The sequence below is a fragment of the Pseudochaenichthys georgianus genome, chromosome 12, assembly GCF_902827115.2.
Source record: "Pseudochaenichthys georgianus chromosome 12, fPseGeo1.2, whole genome shotgun sequence".
Taxonomy (NCBI): domain Eukaryota; kingdom Metazoa; phylum Chordata; class Actinopteri; order Perciformes; family Channichthyidae; genus Pseudochaenichthys; species Pseudochaenichthys georgianus.
This window is the reverse complement of record NC_047514.1, coordinates 7885454-7910402: the sequence shown is the minus strand read 5'-3', so window position 1 is coordinate 7910402 and position 24949 is coordinate 7885454. Positions and strand designations below refer to the sequence as shown.

Genomic DNA, 24949 nt, shown 5'->3' with positions numbered 1-24949 from the left:
GTATACAAAAAAGCAAAAATATAATAGTATTCATGCTAGCAACATGCTTTTGATCGAGCACCATCATCAGTTCAAAATTACATATTGGCAAAATATATTTAGTTTTTTAACCAAAACCTGCCATCAGGCTCAGATAAACTGTTGTGTTTTGTTCTACTAAGTAAATGACAGCATGTGAACATGAAACGCTAATATGGTGGATATGGTAAACATTATGCCAACTTAACATCATTACATTAACAGAATGGACCACATTAGGGTTAGGGTTGGGTTAGGAGTTAGAGAGCTTTGTTTTATTTGCCTGATGCAAACTCTGTGTGATAAAAACGTTGTATAACGTCACACTTGCCTTTAAAAAGGCTTGTGGCCAGGTCTGGCTCCATGTGACATTATATATATATATATGTATATATATATATATATATATATAATAGTAATGTAGATAAAGGAGGGCTGACACTTTGAATTCAGGCAGACAAAGATCCTCTTCTTAAGCCTGAACTGCATCCTTATGTCCCATTACAAAATTATACTTAGATTTCAAAGCATTTAGAGGCAGGAAAGTATCCCCCTGACAATAAACCCCACCTCGTTGGTATTGAGAAAGAATTATAAGATCAGAGAATTAAATTAGACTGAAATAGTCACATTGTCAGCAGCGAGAGGGAGAGGGAGGCACAGGGGTTTCAAAGGAGAGCTACATTTCAGTAGTGAAGCCAGAAAGTAAAAGAGACCAAGGGGTTTAGGCAGGGTGAAATAGAGGAAATGGAAGAAAGAAGTAGAAGGTGGGGGGGGGAGAAAAGGCTACATAAACAGCCCGGGGTTGGAGGGATGAATTACATCACAAAGTAAACAAAACTCTGAGGTGGTTGCATGAAAGGAGCCAATTATGAGCTATCTTTGATGCAGATACAATCAGTTTGGATATAGAGCGCATCCATATGACTATAACACAACAATAATGAGGCAGTCTTTTATAAAAGTACCAGACAAAACAAATGGATGGAAAGAAAAATAGATAGCTGGGGATTGGATCACCAATTGGCGACAGTAAAAACACGTTTGGTTAGCATGAAAATAGAAATGAATAACAAATTAGCCAATATCAAAGATAATTAAGCAATGTGAATTTTCTGCAGTACTTTATTGTTTTCTCCGTACTTGGATCATTGATAAAAGGTTTTCACAAGCTTTTTTGCCACTTAAATGATGAATAAAGTACACTAAATATGTAAAAAAGCATGACTGAACAACCGTCTTTACTTGGTCGCACAAACAGATGCGAGAAGTAAACAAAATCCCTTTGGCCAAATGTATTAAATGTACTTTGCTACTATGACTCGGAGATGTTATTGTCACGATAGCTGCAGACAGTATAACACAGAGCAGATGCACACAATGATAGTAACTCAGACTGTGTGTGTGTGTGTGTGTGTGTGTGTGTGTGTGTGTGTGTGTGTGTGTGTGTGTGTGTGTGTGCGTGTGTGTGTGCGTGCGTGCGTGCGTGCGTGCGTGCGTGCGTGCGTGCGTGCGTGCGTGCGTGCGTGTTTTCCGGTCAGCATCTAGTCTCTCATCTCTCTCTAATTGCCAAAGAGGAGAGAGTTATGAGATAGAGACGACAGATTAGTCATGGCGACTTCCTTTACTCAGGTGATGATACATGGTAATCAGACTCCCCTGTCAATGTCTTCATCATTGATATAGTGTTCTTCTTGTAATGCACTCGGTTTACAGCCTTTCCTCTAAGCAATGCCCACAAACTTTAGATTAGAATAATACATCAAGTTTAAATGACACACATGTATACAGCTAGCCTGCATAATTAGCAACAGACCACCAGCTAACGCTACGTTCAAATTACTAGCTACCAGGTAACGGGCTATGTTTTAGTTTGACTATTTCCTCTCCCCCTTCTCTTCGAACAATTCATGTGATGTTCCTGCTAAAAATGGAAGAAAACGTTATTCTCCCCCGTTAGTCATACATACAGTGCTATTGAATGGAACAACTATGTAAACTAACGCAACAAGTCAATGGAGACGATGTAGCTAGCCCACATTACTTTACAATTCACCCCAAAATGTAAAACAGAATACTGTCTCAATCAGGTAAGCAAACAAAGTCACTCACAGGGAAAGACACAAACAGGCAAGTAAGCATATGAAATGTGCGCGCACACACAAAGAGGGCTCTTATGTGACAGCTATTTTTTATTTCATTTTTATTTAACCTTTATTTATAACCAGATAAAAGCATTGAGATAAAATCTCATTTTCAATGCTGACCTGGCCAAGAAAGCAGCAACGTTACACATAACACAAACATATAAAATACAGAGAACATAACTAAGAAAACAAAAGACGAAAAAGCAGTCACTACATTGTGCACATTAGGACACAGTATGTGATTGAGTCTGTGAGGTCAATGAGGTCTGGCATTTGTAGTGGCTCAGACTCTCACTGTGGCACTCGGGTCAGTGGAGTGTGAGTGTGTGTGTGTGTGTGTGTGTGTGTGTGTGTGTGTGTGTGTGTGTGTGTGTGTGTGTGTGTGTGTGCTGTGTGCGTGCGTGCGTGCGTGCGTGCGCGCGCGCGTGCGTGCGTGTGTGAATGCTTGACTATGAAACATATCCCCAGTATTGCAGATGCATTTGATATGTTTACTCTTCCCTTGGAACTGCATCAGTACAAAACCAGTAGTTTGCATGGTTGAACATATTGTTTTCTTTTTATAAAGGACTAGTTATACATTTGTTTAAGCTTGCAAGCTTTATAACTGTCTTAGGCTTCATGTTTTACCTACAAATATAAGAGACTAATAACAATCTTTGTATTTGCAAAACAAATCCTATAAATGCTTTTCTTACATTGTCTTTTCCAAAATGGTGATTAAGTGTGAAGTATGGTGACAACATTATCCCATTATCTGGCATTTGTCAGGGCATTGCCTGTTCATTAGTTATATACAGATAAAATGTTAATGTGTTTGTTTAATATTTCCACTGTACTAGCCTAACAGCTGCAGTTTTAAACTTAGATTTGTATCTGGCCCCCAATAGATGAAATTGGATTGTCGCCAAGAAATTCACTTTAAGAGCTGTCCTTTGATGCTAATAAGGCCATCACAGTTTGTACAATTGTATTTATTTGCCTACCTTTTAATTCAAAACAGGTTGAGCGCTATGCTAGGATGCTAATGTAGCCCCCACCGGAGCTAGTGCAGCATGGACAAGCCATTACAGCTGACAGAAAGGCCTTTTATTTGGAGAACTAAGCTCAGCTTCACATAAGGAACCAATTACTTTCAACTGCTTTCCTCAGAAAAAAACTGAAGAACCCCCCACCTCTACCTTCTTCTTTGTCCATCCCCCACTTCTCCCTCCCCCCAGTCAGTACCTACATCTTTATCCCTCCATTTTCCCCCCTTATTCTTCCCTCTCTTTCTCCTTCTCTTTTGCTGGCATTTCACTTTTTAGCGTACCCTCCTTTTCCTTCCTGCCTCCCTCTCTATCTGGTTTCACTCTTTTCTCCCCCACCCTTTCCTGCCAACTAACCTTACTTTTTATATTTTCCCACTAATTTTTTTTCTAATTTTCTCACTACCTCATTCCTCTCATAACCTTTCCTTGCACCCGTGCCCGGCTCTTTCTGCACACCACTTGTGTTTCTCTTTCCAATCCCTCCTCTTATCATCCCTCCCTTCCTTACAACTCTTTGTCCCTCTGCTTCTCACCAGGTCTTGCCTGTCTCCCTTTTCTTTGGCTCCCGTCTTACACTTGCACTACAAAAATATAAAAATCTAGCAAAGAAAGATGGAAGGACCAGGATTTTCTTTGTTAAAAATCATCTCAAATAACAGACATTTTCCATTGAAAATTAAAACATTTAGGAACACACTCCAAACTGAGTTTGAGTTGCATAATTTACATTACAGTACTATGATTAAATCAATGTTTATTTATATAGCCCAATATCACAAATGTTAAATGTTGTCTCAGTCGACTTCACAGTTTGTACAGATATCAGTATGACAATACGACACCCTCTGTCCTTGGACACTAGGCTTTCATACCGCAATACGACTTTCCTCACGATAGATATACAGAGTTACAGATTAATATAAAGACTTAACAACACCTTTCTTGAACAATGTCATACAGAAACCACTCAAGTGAATGGATTAGTTCTTAAGAGGCTCAAATAACTTTCTCAAAGTCAGACATCTTTGGTCTTCATATGCGATTTCCGATATGTTTGTGAAACTAACTTGCCAACAAACAGAGGATTTCGGAAAAATAATCAGTCTGTATTGAACTGAACTCTTTCTTCTCTGACAAAATTGGAAGAATATTTACTTGGATCAAATTGGCGAGTAATTGATAGACTTTCTGATACTTACTTTTAGAAAAAACACGGCTGATATTTAGTGAAAACACATAAACACACTGATGGAACAAGCCTGGTTGAGCAGAACTGGGTTTTGTTGGTTATAAAGTTTAATTATAATTTTCTGGTATTCCCCTCTTTTTAACTTTGTGATTAACATTATAAACAGTTGATACTGCTTTTGCTTTATAAAAGCAGCAAATGCAAATGTTCTGCCGTAATAATGGCTGAAGCTTACCCAGCAATAATCTTGCATTACTGTACTATATTAATATCGATACTGAATCTTCCCCTCTGTTTAGGGCTAAAACTATTTATGTTGTATCTTGTAGTCCTTTGTAAAGCCTTCTAGAATGGCAGAGTGGCAAATTCAAGTATACGATTGTGAGGTCTGACATTCGACTTTTGCCATTGTAAAACATAATCACATCTATCCTGCTGTGTGCAGTAAAACAATGTTAGCTTAGGGTTTGCTGAGGTGGAAATTACAACCTGAAAAACCAAGCTTTCGTTGAAATAGTAAAGGAATTCATAATCCAATGTGAATCGACACAGCTGTACAAGGGATATAGGATCGGATTTCACCTGTCTGTGCAACAAAATTAGTCGAAGGTTTCATTGAAGCTAAGTTAGCATCGTAAAATCACAGGTTACATATTGAATCTCTCACCACAGGCAAGCATGCGGTCGGTGTTTCAGTTACTGAGAATACACATGCACACAGCTGCGCACACACACACACTGAGCAGCTCCATGTCTGTGGTTTAAAGCCTGGTGGTGTGGTACCATGTAAACACACTACTCAGTGGCATGGCTGTGGTAACCCTCACACAATGTTCACCCTCTGGTGTTCGCTTTCTCTGCTCTTTCTGTTTTTGTTATTTCTAGTCAATGCTACTTTATTTTTCCTGCTCTTCAACCCCTGACATCTACTTTCTAAGTAGAACCCGATTTATCTGCAACAAATATATTGTGTGCCTGCATCTGTATGAATATTTGAATACACAGTATTCTACCACAATGTTGTTTATATGAATCTGCATGTGATACACCCATTGCTGTAAATATACAAGTTAGGAAAAACTCCCAAATAAACCCCATAATTAATGGGGAGAAATGGAAGAAACCTCAGGGAGGAAAACAGAAGAGGAATCCCTCTCCAAGGATGGACACTGTGCAATAGATGTGTGAATAGAATAAAAAAGACAAATAAAATAACATAAACAATCCAAATGCCACAATTGATAATATGGACACGTATACAAAGACAGATTCAGGAGGATGTCAAAAAGAATCTTCTAGGTGTTGCAAGAAATAATAACGTGGTCATACGGCAGGTTCACGTCAACAGGCGCAGCCATGACTTATGATCCGGACGTTCAATAGAAATAGGAACAGTATTTTCTCTGTAATCATGCAAACAGACGAACGAAGCAACAAGCCAAAACGAAGTGGTGGAGGTGACAATGCAAGTCACCTTGTTTTTATTTTATAGTTTAAGTAAGTGTACAATGGTATGTAACTAGTGGATGTACAAGTCAGCTAGTAGTAATCAAACAAAGACTACGTCGACATTGCACTGCTCCCAATGCGTTGTATCTCTGCAACGGAACAACCGATCAACTCAGGTGAAAGATCCCAACAAATTCTGGTTTCAAGACCAACTGTCGGAGAGTATACACATGTAAGCAGTCACATCAATAGGCAAGAAACAGGTAAACCCAAATCATGTCTGCTGTCATGCAGACTCAGAGTCTCCCCCGTAGGCTCACACACACATTCTTGGATAAAGAGCTATTTGTTTTAATGGCTGAAGGGAGGATGTGAATCTACCACCCATTGTGGCGATGTGCTGACTGCTGCAGTTATCAGGCATTGTGTGAAGAAAATCAACCCTTAAAACCCCATGTTAGAGACAATCAACTCAAAAAACTGCATGTTTGGGCCACAGCAGCAGCTGGAGATCTGTCAGTTTGCACAAGTCGAACACAAGGTTGTCCAAACAAAATCCTACATTTGGTCGTTGTCAGAACGATTATGGAAAAACTACCGGCCCTATTTTCATGAACATTTGTCCAAGGGTTTAGCATGGGTCCATTATAACCCATTACATGTTGGAGCGGATTCCGATTACAACATGGAAACATGTTTTATGTGTCACTTTTGGAAACAGCCTTGGAGAAGATCCTCCTTTTTAATTAGAGTATCTACCCATGTTTCTATCAAAATCCCATTTGTGGTTATTTGACAAGGGGTTAGCGTTCATAAAATCTTACAGAACTGTGAGAATATGCTACTGGCTTCTTTAGAGGCAAGTGCCGTGGCATTGACTCTTCCCGAATGTATTTTATGAAGTACATATCATAAGTCAACCCCTGATTTACTTCTGTGTCCATGTCTCTATATACACCTAACAAAAAAACAGACCGGTGTCTTATCTACAACTCTACAAGAACAAGTTTGAACTTGATCTATCGGATAAAAAGGGAAGCCAAACCAGATGCTAGCTGTAGCCATGTGCCCTCAGGGGGGATCGCAGGGCAGATGGCCCTATATATTATGAGGAAAACCTATTAAATGGTTGTTAGTGACAACTACAGTATGTCACAGCAGCTAATGTCTAGTTCAACAATTGTTTCTACACTTCCACAAGACTGTCGGTCAGGGCCCTGAGGGCAAAGGTCACCAAGGTTATCTCGTAGGGCTTAACAACTTGAGACGTTTGACCCTAAAACCTGCCAGATTCTGACAGGAATTGGTACATGAATTCAATAGGAAGACTTTTCTCCCGTGCAAGAATGTAATACCGACAGAGAATCCTGACTCCATTCCATCCACTATCTTGTTAGGGTTTGCTTCTTTTTCTTATCTGTACAGATGTCATGCTGGCTGTTTTAATGAGCAGGATGATATGTTCATAGAAAGCATATCACGGCGGCTCAAGATCTGATAACCATTCATAGTGCTGTAGGGCGTCACTGTGAAAAACATGCAGTTGAATCACCTTTCATAGACAAAAAAAAACTAACTCCAACAAATGGTAAAACAAAACCCAGTATGTATGTAAATATAGTATTTGGTTAATTTACACAAGGGAAATAATTCAACTGCATAGTTACATGCATAACAGGAGAAAGAATGAATTCACTAAGGGCTTGGCTGCCAACACCCTGTTTATTCTATGGCAATGAAAGACTGTCTCATTTCTGCTTTTACGCAAAAAATGTTTTTCTATATCATGTCTTTATTTAATTTCTCTCCACTTTGATCCTCTCTTTTCTTCCTTTCTTTCCAAATCTTCCCTCTGTACGTGTCAATATTTGTATTACTTATTTCTTTTTTGATTGCCTTCCCTCTCATTTTCGTATCTCTCTTTGCTGTGGCGGTGTATACGTGTATGGTTAGTGTGATTTATAGGCAGACTGCTGAGAGACTCTGGTTTCAGCTTTGAAGTCACGGCGACCACAGGACCTCTGGCTAACACACACAAGCTCACAAACACACACACATAAAGGACCTGTGGATTAAACACACATTGTCAGTTCTTTTGCCAGAATCCCCAAAAAAAGGGAGTCAGCAAGTGGGAAATGTGTCACACGGAGAAGGAGAGCACGCAAGAGACAGATGGCAAAAGGGAGGAAGGAGAGGAAATATATAAAGACCCTAAAAAGATAAATGGAGGGAGGAAGGGAGGGAAAGGGGGGAGAGGAAATGGTCCCTGCCCATAGAGGTAAAAGAAGCCCTTGTCTGTTTCAACAAAGTCACATTTCAGCTCTCTTTAGTTCAGTCCCGCTTGTCACTTATAACAGATATCCAGACATTCCATTTCTTTAAAGGCTTCTCTGAGTTCTTTAATATATATTTGTGCCTAAAGCTACTAGTTAGACTCCACTAATTCAAGTGAAGCTTTTTAAAATGACAAATTAAAAATAAATATGACATGATGTAAGTGAAATACAAGATGAGATGTGTTTTAAGAAACAGGTGATCAGAGATAAGATATACAATACAAAATTTGATGTAAAGAAATATGAGATGATGAATAATACAACGTAATCTATTATGAGATAGGTATGAGAGGAGTTATAATACACAGTATATAAGATGCAAGATGTACACAAAATATGGGATAAGATACATGAGCTGAGATAAGGGATGATATGAGATAAAGTTTAGTTGGTAGATGAAATGCAAGAAATATAAAATCATATGGGATTAGTATGAGAGATACAAATTAAATGAAATGGATTAAATAAGACATGGGATGGCGTATATGAGAAATATAGGATAGGGATGAGGTAAGAGATAAGCTATTTGAATGTTATATTATGTCAATTCAGATGATGTACGGTAAAAATCGGATAGAAATTGACATTAACAGACAAAATATGATGCATCAATTTTTCAGTCATGTCGCCAAAAATCTAAAAAGGTTAAAACATGCTTTGACTATTTATCGGTGATCTGTTAAAAAGGGCTCATTTATATTCTGTAAGAAAAATAATTTTACAAAAAAAGATCTCCAGTAAGCGAGCGTATTGGGCTTTTGAGGGTCGCCCTAACATATGGTTGACATGGGAGGGGGCATGTCTGCAACTGTGTGACAATCTTTGGGGCATGTTAAGAATGTGTGATAGCACGCACACACAGGAGGCAGTTGTGCTTTCTTTACATCAAAGTGGTGACATTTAGCACCCAACTTCAATAAGAGGTCAGCCACAGCAGATCACCCACCGTCAAAGCTGCGATGAGAACTTCATTCATTCGTGTGTGAGAAGGAAAGGGAAAGTTTGAGTGACGGACAAAGAATCAAAGAGAGAACATGTCTCTGTGTTCGTGTGTCATAAGGTCATGTGAGCCTGATTCTGTCAGTGAGTTCTTCGACACTCTTTGAGGCAAAGTCAACACCATTACCTGCTGACAAAGTGGAAGTACAGACAGTCCCATTGAGAGGTTAATGGTCTTTGAAAAACTGAACACAAATTCTGCACTATTTGATCAGTTTTATAAGTCCTAGAGAAGAATCGCACACACAGAAGCAGCCATGGTGACAAGCTCTTGCTGTGGTTTTATTACTAGAAGACCTCCAACACGTCATCAAGGTAAACAACTTCATCTTGCTGTGGAAAAACACTCACACCATGGCAGCGTGTTTTCCACAATGGAAAAAAAACATTGAGTATTAGGGTTGGGGTTGTAAACCATTTTCTGCGAAATACTGATCATATGAGATGCTGCTATACCAGTGGACTGGATACTTTGTTCTATAGAGGATTTACAGAAATAAAATGTACCGTTTCAAGACAAGCCTTGCCAAATTGCAGTTGTTTGAGGCTGCACAATGTATTCTCAATATACAAGTGAAAGTACTTCACATACAATGTCACTACAATGGAATGCATCACAGACATTATGCAACGATAACAGATTGTTCATTGGAAATGTTTTATCCTGAGTTGGCAAGTTCCTCTCGTGTGATGTCATGTTTCATTTGAGGTTCATCGAAAACAGTTTATTACTTTCTTTTAGATTGCTTGCAGGGGTGTTGTATGAGGCTGTCAATACGTTGCTGTATGTTGTTGGACATAACATTTTAAATCAGTGCATTAAACCTGCAGTAGATTCTTGAAACATCTTTTGTTAGGGCTCCTGTACAGATTTTGGATTATATAACAAGGAAGTTAAGAGACTTGATTTTTCACAAAGTTACAGACAGGACATAATATACATTATTATATACATATGCCATTAATAACTGTGTAATATATACCTGGCTGCTAAATCCTAAGAACTGTTACAGGATTTGTATTTTTCTTTTCTTTTTTTATTATATTTTTTATTATATCATAACTTAGTACTTTTTTTAACATATGTAACATCAAGCTGTCTGTCCTGCTGTAACAATGCACATTTCCCCTCTGTGGGGCTAATAAATGTATTCTGATTCTGACACTAAACACAGAGGCAACACTAAAATACAACATCGTAAAAAAGTAGTCCATATACGATATATGAAATCCATACAATAGTCAGATATAGCAGGTGCAAACACCCACAGATGATGGATGGAAAACACAGAAAGGCTGTTGGTTCTGCAAAGGATAAATGCCATGTTATAAACAGTGGCCTCTTCGACTGCTATTGCATTAGACTCGGGACAATTTGGCATGGCGAGGTTGTTTTACATTTGAAAACAAATTAAGATTTGTTAGCTTCTTTCCTATTAATTTCCTTAGTTTAATATTATTTAAGCTTTACGAACACTATGAGTAAGAGCAGAAGGATCATAAGGAAATTAGAAGTACTGATGAACAACCAATCACATCAGTCAGACAATCAGCAAACTGCCACTCCCTTACCATGAGCTTCACCTAACTGGAACATACTACCTGCTCCGGTAGGTAAGGGGTGAACCAAACTGAGAGCAAGCATCAAAGATAACGAACAAAACCTTAATTTATTTATGCACCTACACTTTCCAATAAGCACACAAAATGTTATTAGAGTAAATGTACTGCAGAACTAACCAGCGTCTAACAGTGTTCAGCCTCACTGCTAACAAACGATTCACACCTGTTCCCACTATTCTGATTAAGCAGCTGATCTACATCACACATAGGGTAAGTTAAATCCCAAAATAAACATGAAATGAAAGTTTAAAAAAAAATGAAACAAGCTTGTGTTTTATATAACTTGACTGATAATGTATTGAATAAACTAAAACATGTAACTGAAATAAAAATGTAAGAAGACAGAAAAACTGAAATAAAACCAGTTTTGAGAAATAAATAAAAAGCTCCAGCTGCAACATTTTACATAAGAGCACCGTACAATCCCACAATGAATAGATGTGCTTAAACATCTCTTTTCAAACTATGATATAAGTTTGTTTAATTCAAATGAAAGTGTTTTTGACAGAGTTGGGCTGGATGTCTGTTTGACCCAAACAGTTGGGTAACAATAGATTATTTACAGAGGAAAAGCCCTGTTTACTGCCCTATTTTAGATTTGGCATATGTCAATCAATCAATGTTTATTTATATAACCCAATATCACATTTGTCTCAGTGGATTTAAGATTAAGATGGACTTTTATTAATCCCTCGTGGGGAAATTGTTTCTCTGCATTTGACCCATCCTAGTGTTAGGAGCAGTGTGCTGCCATTTTGAACGGCGCCCGGGGAGCAGTGTGGGGAACGGTGCCTTGCTCAGGGACACCTCGGTAGCACTTGCCGGGACTTGAACTGGTGACCTTCCAGTCGTCAAGCCAAGTCCCTATCGACTTCGCCACCACCGACTTCACAGTTTGTACAGAATATCAGTATGACAATACAACACCATCTGTCCTTAGACCCTCACATCGTACAAGGAAACACTTCCAGAGAAAACCCACAGTTTAAAGGGGAACATGGGAGAAACCTCAGGGAGAGCAACAGAGGAGGGATCCCTCTTCCAGGACGGACAGACGTGCAATAGATGCCATGTGTAAATCGAAGATATAATACATTTTACAGCGTAGGTAGACCAAATGTTTGGAAAGACCAAATATTCGGAAATGCATGCGTCTATAATAAGAAGATGAATCCACCAGGATGTCAAGAATCCTGTGGGAGCCATCAGGGAAGTAGTATGATGAGAGTAAGGCAGGACCACAGTGATAGGTTCAGCCACGACTCGAAGTCCAGGACTTCGATCCAGGACTCAGGATACAGGATCCAGGACTCAGGACTAAGGATCAAGGATCCAGGACTCAGGATCCAGGACACATGATCCAGGACTCAGGACCATAGCAACAGGATCAGCCACGACTCAGGATCCCGGGGTAGATGGACACAAAAGGAAATTTGGGGGAAGCTGGGTTATTTGGAACATGAGTGTACACAGGTACAGACAGACAGACAGAAGGAAGAAGTAAGGTGTCCCCAGGCAGTCTAAGCCTAGCGAAACTAACGTGTATACGTACATGGACTCCCTTAGAATAGGGTGAGGGAAAGGGGTAGCAAGTAAGAAGTAAGGAACAGAGGTGGAGAGGCAAAACGTGTCTAGGTACATGTGTAACAGCCTAGTGAGGCCTGTTAACATCAAATTTATATTAAAAGATTCGGATTCCCAGCCACACCAATACAGTGAGAAGGACAGCACAATAGGTGTAAAATGGTTTATTTATACAAAGTTACTTTAAAAACACTCCTTTGATAAATACTTAAAATAACGTAAGGTTAAAATAATGTTCAATAAATATAAAACCAGTTACTTAAGAATTACAGTTCAAGCAGGGGTTTATAAAATCCTGAAAGTCCTGTCCGCTTGGAACTGAACTCCACTCCGGTTTTTTGCCAGGCAGAAGTGCAAGGTTCAAGTCCCTTCCAGGAAATCCAGTGCCAGGATTTCCACATTGCCGGCCCGCCGCACTCTGTCCGTCAGCCTCTGGTCGCGGAGCCCTCGGTAAACAACAAAAGGAGACTCAGGGGAGGGGACAACAATGTCACTTTCGTGACGTAAAACTAGACGCCCAAAAGCAGGAGAAATAGCCACTTCCCTTTATCTGGAGTTAGTATGAGCGTTCAATCCGATGGTTAGAGGAGGGTCTGGTCCAGCCGACAGGAAGAGGAACTGCAGGGGTCCGTTCTTTGCGAGGAGCAGGAAGGATCCGGTCCGGTCCGATCTGCGGAGAGGTGAGGAGGAGCAGGAGGAGGAGGGATCCGATCCGGTCCGATCTGCGGCGAGGTGAGGCAGCAACTGTCAAGAGAAGAATAACTGCCGTCTAGCAGGTAGTCGGCGTATTTATGGGGGAGTGGATTTGGCAACTGGCGAATGAGATCGCTGATTTTCACTGGGTGCCGGTGTGTTAATCAGCAGTGTCTGTGTCTTTGTTGTGACAGTTCGTTGAGGTTAAACAAGCATGCACATAAAAAGAGTTCATCGCTAAATAGCGCACAACATTAAAATCACAACACTATATATATGTAACATGCAACAATTATATAAAAGGTTTAACCATCCGTCCCACTGTCTAATACTGACTTTATTCACTTTGTGACACATGCACTCCCTTAGGATAGGTTGAGGGAAAGGGGTAGCAAGTAAGAAGTAAGGAACAGAGGTGGAGAGGCACAACGTGTCCACGTTAATGTACTCCCTTAGGATATGGTGAGGGAAAAGAGTAGGAACAAAGATGTATGCGCCCCATCTATACCATGAGAACATTGCTCCTAAAAAGTTTGTTTTGGCACTGACACCAATCAACAGTTGTGCGTCGACTCGGCAGGGATCAAGGCACGTATATGCCTCTCCCTGCTTCCACCGTCTACACACACAACCAAATGATATACCATTAGTAAGGAAAAAGAGTAAGAACTAAGATGTATAGGTGAAGAGGCACAACGTGTCTACGTCAATGCACTCTTATTATATTTTATCAACTATAAGCTTTATCAAAAAGGAAGGTCTTAAGCGTGATAAGAAAAGGCTCTGGCTCCCATTGTACTTTTAGAGACTCTAGGAACAACCAACAACCGTGCATTCTTGGAACGCAATGCCCTAGTTGGACAGTAGGGTATAATGAGTTATTTAAGGTGAGATTGCGCCTTTGTAGGCGAGAAGAATAATTTTAAATTCTATCCTGTGTTCTATTCAATATGGTCTAGCTGCGGCCGCGGCCAGTACACGGCGGTACACGATGGTACACGACACGCCCACCTGACACGACACTACGGTGGCTGAGAGGCACCACCGTTAAAAGCGCTTTAGGTTTAGGAGTGAGGAAGGAAGATTAGGATTAGGTAAAAAGGTAGGGAGTGGTTAGGGTTAGGATGGGGGGAAGGGAAGGGTTAGATTGAAGGGAGGGAAGATAACTGCTACCCGGGAACGTTCATACTGGGTAGTTTATTTAGTTTAAAAAAAATTATCCAACGAGTTAGAGACCACAAAGGAAGTGTAGTACCGCCGTTTTGCCACAAGACTCCGGCGCACTCCTGGGGGCTTGGTTCAACCTCCACTGTCCGCGGCCGCAGCTAGACCCTTCTCAGCCACCGTAGTGTCGTGTCAGGTGGGCGTGTCGTGTACCATCGTGTACCGCCGTGTACTGGCCGCGGCCGCAGCTAGACCCTTCTCGTTCTATTGGCTCTGTGCACAAGATGGCGTCTATCAACTTCCGGCGGCTGGGTGTGCGGTTGTAAACTTCCGGTCTACGGTGTGGAGTGGTTGAGCGGGTAGAGGAGGGCGGTGGTGGCGAAGTCCATAGGGACTTGGCTTGGCAACTGGAAGGTCAACAGTTCAAGTCCTGGAAAGACCAAGTGCTACCGAGGTGTCCCTGAGCAAGGCACCGTTCCCTACACTGCTCCCCGGGCGCCGTACATAATGGCAGCCCACTGCTCCTAACAGGATGGGTCAAATGCAGAGAAACCGTTTCGTTACATGGTACCTGTACTGTGTAATGACAATAAATTAAATCTAGTCTAATCTAATCTAGATAGCGATAGATACAGATAGAGAGATAGAGAGAGAGAGATAGATAGATAGCATACATATAGCGATATAGTTAGCATAGAGAGATAAATAGAGAGATAGATATATAGCATACAGATAGCATACAGATAGCGGTAGAGCAAAGTGAGAAGGCTAACGTTAACGTGATGGCACTATTTTACACTCGATGTCTCCAAGACCTACCGAAGGTTAACATCAGTGATGTACATCGGCTGGTAAAAGCGTCAAGCTCAGCCCCGAGGAGCAAAAGAGAAAAGGGGTTCAAGATGTACATATCCAGTTACATCGACAATTATGAAGGTAAGTGACAAACAAAGCTGTAGTTGTAGCTGTAGAAATGCTTGTATGTGGCAAATCTAAGAATGTAATATTGTTCATGTTAGACATAGTTTTGTTTCTTAAATTAGCTTCCCCAAATGAAAGGTGTTTTTCAAACTAGTGGCCATAACAACACCCTGATAGCCTTATAAACAAACCTGGTGGAGAAACGAATGTCCTCGTCCGACCCTGCCAGGCGTTGTATCCCAAAACGAGATCTCAGTTGTAACACTTCCAGCTGGTGTTGGAGCTCCCTAACCTGAATTTTCAAGGCTTCGTTCTCGTCGGCCACCTGATTTACCATCACTGTCGTCGCTGCATTTAAAGAGTAGTCATGATCCGGCGGTGCCACCTCGTACTCAGCTGTCAAGTCCGGGGTGGGACTCTCTGCCCTCGGCCGACGCTCCCAAACATTACGTCTGGTTATAGGTAGCTCGTAGTTATTCCATGCAAAGAGAACAGGTGTAGCTCCTTTCTGTACTCTGTTCAGTCCTCCAGCTGTGACCAATAAGTCTCCTGGTCGAAAATGCCTACTACACACAGGTATTTTTTGTGGGGCTGAAATTGTCCCTACGGACCTTGATCAGCCACTGAGCCTTTACCTCAGCATCAATAGGAAATGAATGGAAACTTATCTCCCGATTATAATGGGACGAATTTGTACAAAGGGGCACAAAGCAATGTAGTGTCGACTTTCTTACCCACTGGAAGGCCAATCGCTGTTCTTTACCTCTCATCATCAATGCTATCTATCGCTAACTATATCGCTATCTGTATGCTATCTATCTTGCTATCTATCTATTTATCTATCTATCCGCTCAACCACTCCACACCGTAGACCGGAAGTTTACAACCGCACACCCAGCCGCCGAAAGTTGATAGACGCCATCTTGTGCAACTAGCCAATAGGGAGCCAGTGTAAGGCAGCCAAAACTGGAGTAATGTAGTACACGTGCTGCAGCATTTTGAATAAGCTGAAGCGATTTAACTGACTTTTTGGTACACCCTGATAAAGAGTTACAATAATCCAGCCTTGAAGTAACAAATGCATGGACTAGTTTCTCTGCATCGTTTTGAGGAAAGATATGCCTGATTTTTGCAATGTTACGTAGATGAAAGAAGGCGGTCCTTGAGATTGATTTTATGTGGGCGTTAAAAGATCAATCCTGATCAAATATAACACCAAGATTCCTCACAGTCTCACTGGAGGCCAAATTAATGCCATCCGTAGTTAATATATCTTTAGATAATTTGTTTCGTAGATTCTTCGGGCAGAGTACAATAACTTCAGTTTTGGCCGTGTTTAACATAAAAAAATGTAAGGTCATCCACGTTTTTAAGTCCTTGAGGCAGTCTTGAATTGTATCTAGATGATTGGATTCATCAGGCTTGATGAATAAATATAGTTGAGTATAATCCGCATAACAATGGAAATGTTCACAATGATTCCTTATAATATTGCCTAACGGAATCACATAATGTGAACAAAATAGGTCCAAGCACTGAGCCCTGTGGCACTCATGGCTCACTTTGGTTTGCGTGGAAGATTCATCGTTGACACACACAAACTGAGAGCGTTCAGATACATAGAACCTAAACCAGCCTAAAGTAGTTCCCTTTATGCCAACTAAGTGCTCTAGTCTTTGCAATAGGATATCATGGTCCATAGTATCAAATGCAGCACTGAGATCGAGCAAGACAAGAATAGAGACAAGTCCTTTGTCTGAGGCTGTGAGAAGGTCATTTGTGACTTTAACCTGAGCTGTCTCTGTGCTATGATGTGTTCTAAAGCCAGACTGAACATCTTCAAATAAATCATTGTTTTTTTTTTTTAAAGGTCCCATGTCATGGCCATTTCTACTGATCATATTTCCATTGTTGTATAGATTTAAATTGTGCAATTTTCCAAAATCACAATAGTTTCTCATACAGCATCTCTGTATAGTATGTGTATTCATCAGGTATTCACTCTCTGTCCTGAACAGCTTGTTGGTGCTCCTGCCCCCCCTCCCTGTGAGCCCAGTGTGCTCCGATTGGTCGGGACGTTGCGAGGCTCGTTGCTGCTCACCGCTGCGAGGATTGGACAGGTTTCCGGGTCGGCGATACAGCGAGAACAAGCGAAACTCATCCTGAGCACACACAAACACTCACAGCCGAAGTAAAAACAACAAGTGTGGCTTGATATTGAGTAAGAAAAAGCTTTATAACGCTGTGAGAATGGGTCTGCGGAGATCATTTCTCCGCGATCCCAACTCATCTAATAGCAGCGTTTACAAGCCAAGGGATCCTGGTGTGTGAGGTGCTCCGCGGATTGGTCCATTTGGGTATTTTCTGTGTTAGAGTTTTACTCGCTACAGGGTCTACTTTGAGGGTGTTTGACTCTGCAGACCATTTACACGCATAAAAACCTTCATAACACACAAGGGGACGGGTAATAACCGGAAAAGCATGACATGGGACCTTTAAGTAAATCACACAACTGTTTTGCGACTGCTTTGTCAAGAATCTTTGAGAGGAACGGAAGATTAGAAATAGGTCTATAATTGGCCAAAACCTCTGGATCGAGGTTGTGCTTTTTAAGAAGAGGTTTTATCACTGCTACTTTAAATGATTGTTTGCTTAAATTATGATTGTTTGTGTCAGTCTTTATGTCCGTCTGTATGTTTGCTGCTGTGCGATGAGAATATATATATATATATAGATAGATAGATCTATCTATCTATCTATCTATCTATCTATCTATCTATCTATCTATCTATCTATCTATCTATCTATATATATCAAGAGGAATTAATTCAAGCTCTTTCAGAATTGAGTTTTCCTTTAGAACCATATTTTTGAAATTAAATTACTGCTCGACAATTCCACATTTAAATGTGTGCACATAATGTAAAAAAATAACAGTGGTCCAAACTATGGAATGTACAGTATGTCTTGTGAAAATATACTGCAAGTTATGGCATACTATTGACATTGTGTGCATTACCATTGAAATGTGTTCAGGGGGTTATACAATTATTCCTGGGTTGAGGGCCTAAGAGAAAAGAGATACAAAGGTAGCACGAGTTATACAAATAAAAGCAATGAGCAGACAAATGGGATACATATTCTTGACTTCTACTCAAGAAAAAAGCTGAGTCATGCTAAGATATCCTATTAAAAACATGCATTTATGCCAAAGCAAACAGTAGATCTAGGAGGGGGAGGACAGAGTAAGATGTGGCGGTTTCCCCTCTAAAGTTTTGACTCGATAACAACTCCATTGCATTGACACTGATCCTCACTGCACATTCATATACCGTTTAGCCATTGCGAACCATCAGTCCATGACTAACATTAAAACTTCAATGTACGAGTTTATTCGTTAGCCAGCAGCTAATTAGCTATCAACTCTTTTGTTTTTAAATATGCTATATAAATTAAGTTGGATTGGATCAACATATTTATGTGAGCAAAACCACCACTTGCCTTAAGGTAAAATAGCTACGTATATGTACACAAGAGAGGGTAGAAAATTAACCCAAAGAATGAGAGATTAAACTGCACAAAGCACAAAATAAATGGGTGGCAATTTTTCTTAATATTAGCTATAACAATTTGGTCATAAGCAAAAATATGATTTAATGGCATGAATGCCCATATTTATTCGCAATACACAGCTAAAGGCTTTCTGTGTTATGGTCACTTTAACTTTGATAGTCCTATATGTTTTTTGGCTGCTCCAATTACCAGTACCATAACACGAATAGACAAATCAAAATCCAAGCAGCAGGTACCAGGTTTTTTTTTCAAACAAGGACTCATAGTATATGAGAAAAATAATAGCCAACTTGGAAAACCTTTTCGGTTGAATCATCATTCATGTATGCAAAAACGATATGACTTCACCCTTTCTGCCGGTGGGAACAAAAACAAGAAGACATAATTAAACTGATTAGGTTCACGGCTGCCAACACTCAGTATCGTGTGTGGGACAGAGACAAAGAGACGGAGAAGTGAGTTGTGTATGAGGTAGGCTAGAGTGGAAAACCAGGGTTTTGGATACATGATTTCCTGTGGAAACAGTGATGTCATGATGGTCTGTCTTTCACATACACACACTGTTTGTCTGTGAAAATCAGCTTTTCTCTTGCACTATGTTAATGCCATTAAAATAGAGGTCTGTGTCAACTCTGCTATAATAGTTTCTCTGACTTTACTAAAGTCGTTTTTAACCAAATGTGTCAGTGTGTATTGTGAGCTTATAATGCCAGCAACTAACCAGTGTTAACTAGCCAATAACAACAACAAAGGTAACATGTAGGTTCAAAATGGCCAACCATGCGGCATACAAACATTTCATGTTCTGGCCCTACTCAGCATAGGAATAAGGTTTTGGTACACTACTGATGTGCAGGACAATGGGAGGCCGGAAAAACGGTTTGCAAGCAGCAAGTGAGACCAATGTATCTATATTTTAAGATAGGCAGCCTACCTATACTGCACCACCAACCATGACAGAGCCAAAGTAAGGACAAAAGGCCAACAGGTGCATTTTATACACAGCTCTAATGAGGGGAGTGGCTGGGGAGGAGTCAGGCCTTGATCTGCATTCAAGAGCATTACCCACTGCATATGTAATGAGTTCATAAACTAAATGTTAGATTGAGTAAAAGGTGTTGACGTGATGATGACGTTACCATTCATCCATTGGGGACCTCTGTCTTTAACACATTTGATTTCAATCCTTCCAATAGTTTAAATATGTATTTTTGTACAAGGCGCAATCACGGCTAAACATTTCTATGGCCGTCTGTCTATTCTTCTACTTTAAAGAAACCACATTTGCTACTGCTGGAAATACTTTGACTTTCTGTGTGTGAAGGGTTTTTCTTGGGCGAGACATTTGCCTGGAGAACAGTTAATGTAAATCTTTTTATGACCTTGTTAGAGCTTTCAGACGTGAAGTTAATCCATCTGCTACTAGGTTAGGGAAACTGTTTTCATAGAAACGGCCCCTGGATGGCAGTTTGTGGCCACACTTAATTCATATTCAGTTTCAAGCCACAATCTGATCCATTTCAAATTCAAGCTGATTTATTAGTTTGAATTTCCTTGAACTTTAGTGTAATTCTGTATGTGTGTGTTGTGTAATGTTCCTTTGCTAAATTGCCAACCAATGAAACCACCTTGGAAATATTTTGTACTACTTTTAAATCCGAAGTTATTTATCTATGGCTGATGAGTAGTAATTCAGATCACATTTAAGCACAAACCAAAACATTTATTTGTATTTGTTGGTCTGTCTGTGTGTGTTGTTAATCTGCAGTAGTTACCAAACTGGCTCCAGTTTTCCACTCTGCTTTACCGGCACAGAAATCCGCTTACAGTTCATGACCTCTTTGTCTGTTTCTCCTGTTCACTGTTTTTGTCTGTTTCTATCCTCTTACTCGTGTCACACTGCGGTTCATTTTGTTAATTCATATACTGCCATATTTTCATGAACTTGCTGTATTGAGTGTAGCATGAGTAGAGGAAGAACCTATTGCATTTTGGAAAATGTCCGACTGCACACATCATTTTTCACTTATGGAAATGGCCTCAGCAGAGGTCTGAGCTTGTAGTTTGCTTTGGTTTAATTTGTCTTTATTTAATTCAAATTCCTTTCCCTTGCTTCTTCTCTCTTAGAATGTTTTTAGAGGCTCTATTATGCTTTTGGGGTTTTTTCCCTTTCCTGTAGTGTGTTTTATAGGTTTATGTGCGTGTAAGTGGTCTGCCAGAGCGAGTTTCTCTCCTACACACTTCCCCCCCTGTCTGAAACACCTCCATTGGACTCCATTGTTTACTTCCATTACGTATTGACATCACTATCTAACACTCTAGCTTCTTTTGGCTAGTGCTCCAAAACCAACCAATCAGAGCAGACTTGGCTCTGGTTTCAGACAGAGGGTGAAAAGAGGTGATGATGATACAAAAAAATGACTTTTTGAACATGGTCACAGAAGAGGGACAAAATACAAATATGAGCCTGCAAATAACCATATGTCCTCTTTAATTCATGATACACGATTATCACTACCTTCCTCCGATTCTATTTTCTAATTCTGTGATTTCTTTTCTATTGTTTTTATATGTTCTCCCGTTTTCATTCTGTCTCTCCCTCACACTTCAACCTCAGCTTTTATTTTCTTAATGTCCCACATTCATACAGAGCGAGCACTCTGCGAATCCCACCTGTGAACTGGATTGTATTTCCACATTTAGTTAATGAAAAACACTAAAATATTGAGCACACTATCAACCTTTTAATACCTATGCCAAATAGAATTGTGGTATTCCAGAGGCTGTACAATCCACTTAAATGTGTTTACACTAACACATATGAGGTGGAGATGTCTTGAAAACAGTGGTTCAGTCTCACTTCCACCTCATTTGCAAACAACACACACCTTCTGCTTTGTAAGAGTGTGTGAAAGTTCATTCCTAGAAGTATCTGTGAGCGTGTGTTTTCATGTGTGTTTACGGCTTTACATGGTGACCCTTTACGCACAGTGTTTGTGTGTGCATGTGTTCGGAGGGTACAGACTACGATTGTTCTCTCTGGGTGTTAGCTTTCGGAGCAGGAAGTGCACGTTTGGGTCAGGGGGGGATCTAGGCACGCTCAGTCTGACCACATCTGTTCAAATACCAGAGACCCTCAAAGTCACACAGGACATATGTGTTGGTGCGTGCACGTGTGTCGTGTGCGCTTGTACTACAGAAGCCGCTCTTTGTGTGTGCAATTTATAAAAAGATTTAACCTTTTGCTGAATATAACACGTTTCCACAATAAGTAAGAGGAAAATGTTTCATTTAAATTCCGTAATGTTAATCCAAATGAGCAGACACTGAATAAATACACCATTATCCAGCTCCAAAGTTGTTCTTATGTGCACTGTTAGTTGTTTCTGAGAGTCAGATACAATGGGGGTTTATCAAATCAAATCAAATCAAGTTTTATTTATATAGCACATTTATAAACGATTTTTGGTCGAGCCAAAGTGCTGTACATATAATAAAAATAGCCTACAGTAGAGACACTTTACAGCAAATACAACAGCACAGATTGTTCAGAATATCAGTATGAGAAAAACGGCACCCTCTATCCTTAGACCCTCACATCGTACAAGGAAAATCTTCCAGAGAAAACCCACAGTTTAAGGGGAAAAAATGGGAGAAACCTCAGGGAGAGCAACAGAGGAGGGATCCCTCTCCCAGGACGGACAGACGTGCAATAGATGCCGTGTGTAAATCGAAGAGATAATACATTTTACAGCATATAGACCGAATGTTAGGAAATGCATGTGTCTGGAATAAGAAGATGAAACTACGAACATGCCAACTACAATCCTGAGGGAGCCTTCAGGGAGGCAGCATGACGAAACCCAGGCAGGACTGCAGAGACAGGTTCAGCCACGACCCGAAGTCCACGACTTAATCCAGAACTCAGTATAGAGGATCCAGGACCACAGCAAGAAGATCAGCCTCGACTCCGGATCCCGGCTTAGATATAGACACAAAACAAGAAAACATTTGGCTGGGTTAATCGGAACAAGAGAATACACAGACACAGACAGACAGACGGAAGAACAAGCACTCCCGTAGAATAGGTTGAGGGCAAAGGGTAGCAAGTAAGAGAGTAAGAAACATAGGTGGAGAGGGACACTCAAGGAACAAGGTCCCCACTGGAGCCTTAGTTGGAAATTGATGAGAGACAGGGAGGTACGCTGTGTCTACGAATCGTAACACTCCCCGGCCTGTCTAAGCCACTCTGCAAACCGTTTCCCTCTAATAAAACTCAAAAGGTTAAAGAGGGAAAAGGTCTTGGGTAAAAGTTATTCTTGATAAGAGAAGCCTAAAAGGCCAGAGAGAAAAAGTGAGTTTTAAGTGTTGATTTAAAAACCCCCAGGGTCTGGGCCGACCGCACATGGAGGGGCAAAATGTTCCAGAGCCTGGGGCCAGCCGCTGCGAAAGCTCGATGCCCTTGGGTTTTAAGCCTGGTCTTAGGCACTATCAACAGCAGCTGATCAGCCGACCTTAAGGCTCTGCCTGGGGTGTAGCGATGGAGGAGTTTGGCTACATAGGCCAGAGCCAGCCCATTTAGGGCTTTGAAAACAAATAAAAGGATTTTAAAATCAATTCTGAACCGAACTGGAAGCTTAAATGAAGCCAGAATTGGGGTGATGTGGTCACGCTTTTTATGGCCAGTTAGTAGACGTGCAGCTGCGTTCTGAACTAGCTGCAGGCGTCTAATTGAGGCCTGGTCCATACCCACATACAGAGCGTTGCAGTAAACCAGTCTCGAGGTAACAAAGGCGTTAATAACCCTTTCTAGGTCTTTAAAAGATAAAAACGACTTGGTCTTAGCCAATAGTCGTATTTTAAAAAAGCAGGTCTTGACTACGGTGCTGACCTGCTTATCAAATTTAAAAGCGCTATTGAAGGTCACTCCAAGGTTCATGACAGAGGGGAGGATGTTTTTACTGAGGGAGCCCAGAATATATATATATTATATTATATTATATTCCTGATACATGGGGGCACCAGATGTCTCGCTCTGTGCGGGACTGAACAGCATTTTTATAAATTGACTCACGTCCGAAAAATGGAGACAATGTCCCACATTTCATTGACAGTTGCCAAAGAAAGAGACTATCACCATTAGATCAGTCAGATGTCAATCAATCCAAACATTCTAGAAATGTGTTATCTTTTGTCTGACGGTGAGTTTTTTTTTGCGACATTTGTTTCTTCTAATAACACATGGAGGTGAATACGATTTGAAGCGACACTATATGAAAGCTTTAGCGCAAGTTCAATAACGGCCCCTACACACGGCAGCGTGCGTTGCCGCTTGGCGGTGGGCGTGTCTTGAGCTTGGGGAGTCAACGCGAGCAACACGACCAACAACCAATCACATGAATGTCCCGCCCCGGACATACAAAGCAAAGCATTCATGCTACATCCATGCTGGCTAAATATACTGTCTATGCTTGCTAGCTGTCCATTCAAACGAAGTACACTGGATATAAACTCCACAAACAAGCGAAAACCTACCAGTTTCACCCACTGTCTCTGCCACCTCCCCCCATGCCTGGCTCCTCCGGTTTGTATCCCTGTATGTAAAGAGGGACTGGTCATAGAGAACCGGGTGATTCTGACCTGGCTCATAAAGAAAAAATGTAGATCTATGTTGCTCCAGTTTACCACACTGAAGCATGGTTTATCACACTCATTGTAAGTCGCTTTGGATAAAAGTGTCAGCTAAATGCAATGTAATATGTAATGAAGCACTTGCGTCAGCACTCTCTGCAAAAGTAAATGATTATGAATGTGTCTCTTGTGTAAATTCAGACACGTTGTACTTTGTCATTATCTTGAAAAAACGTTTTACGTCATCAAAACGTAAATATAAGTCTGGTAAGGACTGCATTATCAATTATGTTCAGCTTTGGACCAAAATGAACTTGTTCCAATGGCCCATTAGTTCGCTATCCCAATGGGCTGATGTTAGCCCATTTATTAGAAAAGCCATTGCACCATAATGTTTTCTTTTGTTATAACTATGGCAGACAGACAGACATTACGCGCTACTCCGACTCTGATTGGTTTACCTCATTCCCCATGTCTTAACCTAACTAACCAAAGAAGGCAACAACGGGCTGTTGAACAAATGGGCTCCAAGTCCATTGGGACATTCTTCGGACTATTAGGGTTTTTGAAATAATGTGCGCTCTCAACATA

The 24949-nt window shown here is 40.7% G+C and overlaps 1 long non-coding RNA gene across 1 annotated transcript; it reads left to right on the top strand.

Annotated features, from left to right (window-relative positions):
* Positions 1 to 12538: 12538 nt before the first annotated feature.
* Positions 12539 to 19406, top strand: LOC139434910 (uncharacterized). Its single transcript, XR_011644202.1, has 2 exons — positions 12539 to 13108; positions 17173 to 19406. It is a non-coding gene; the product is annotated as an uncharacterized lncRNA (long non-coding RNA).
* Positions 19407 to 24949: the final 5543 nt, after the last annotated feature.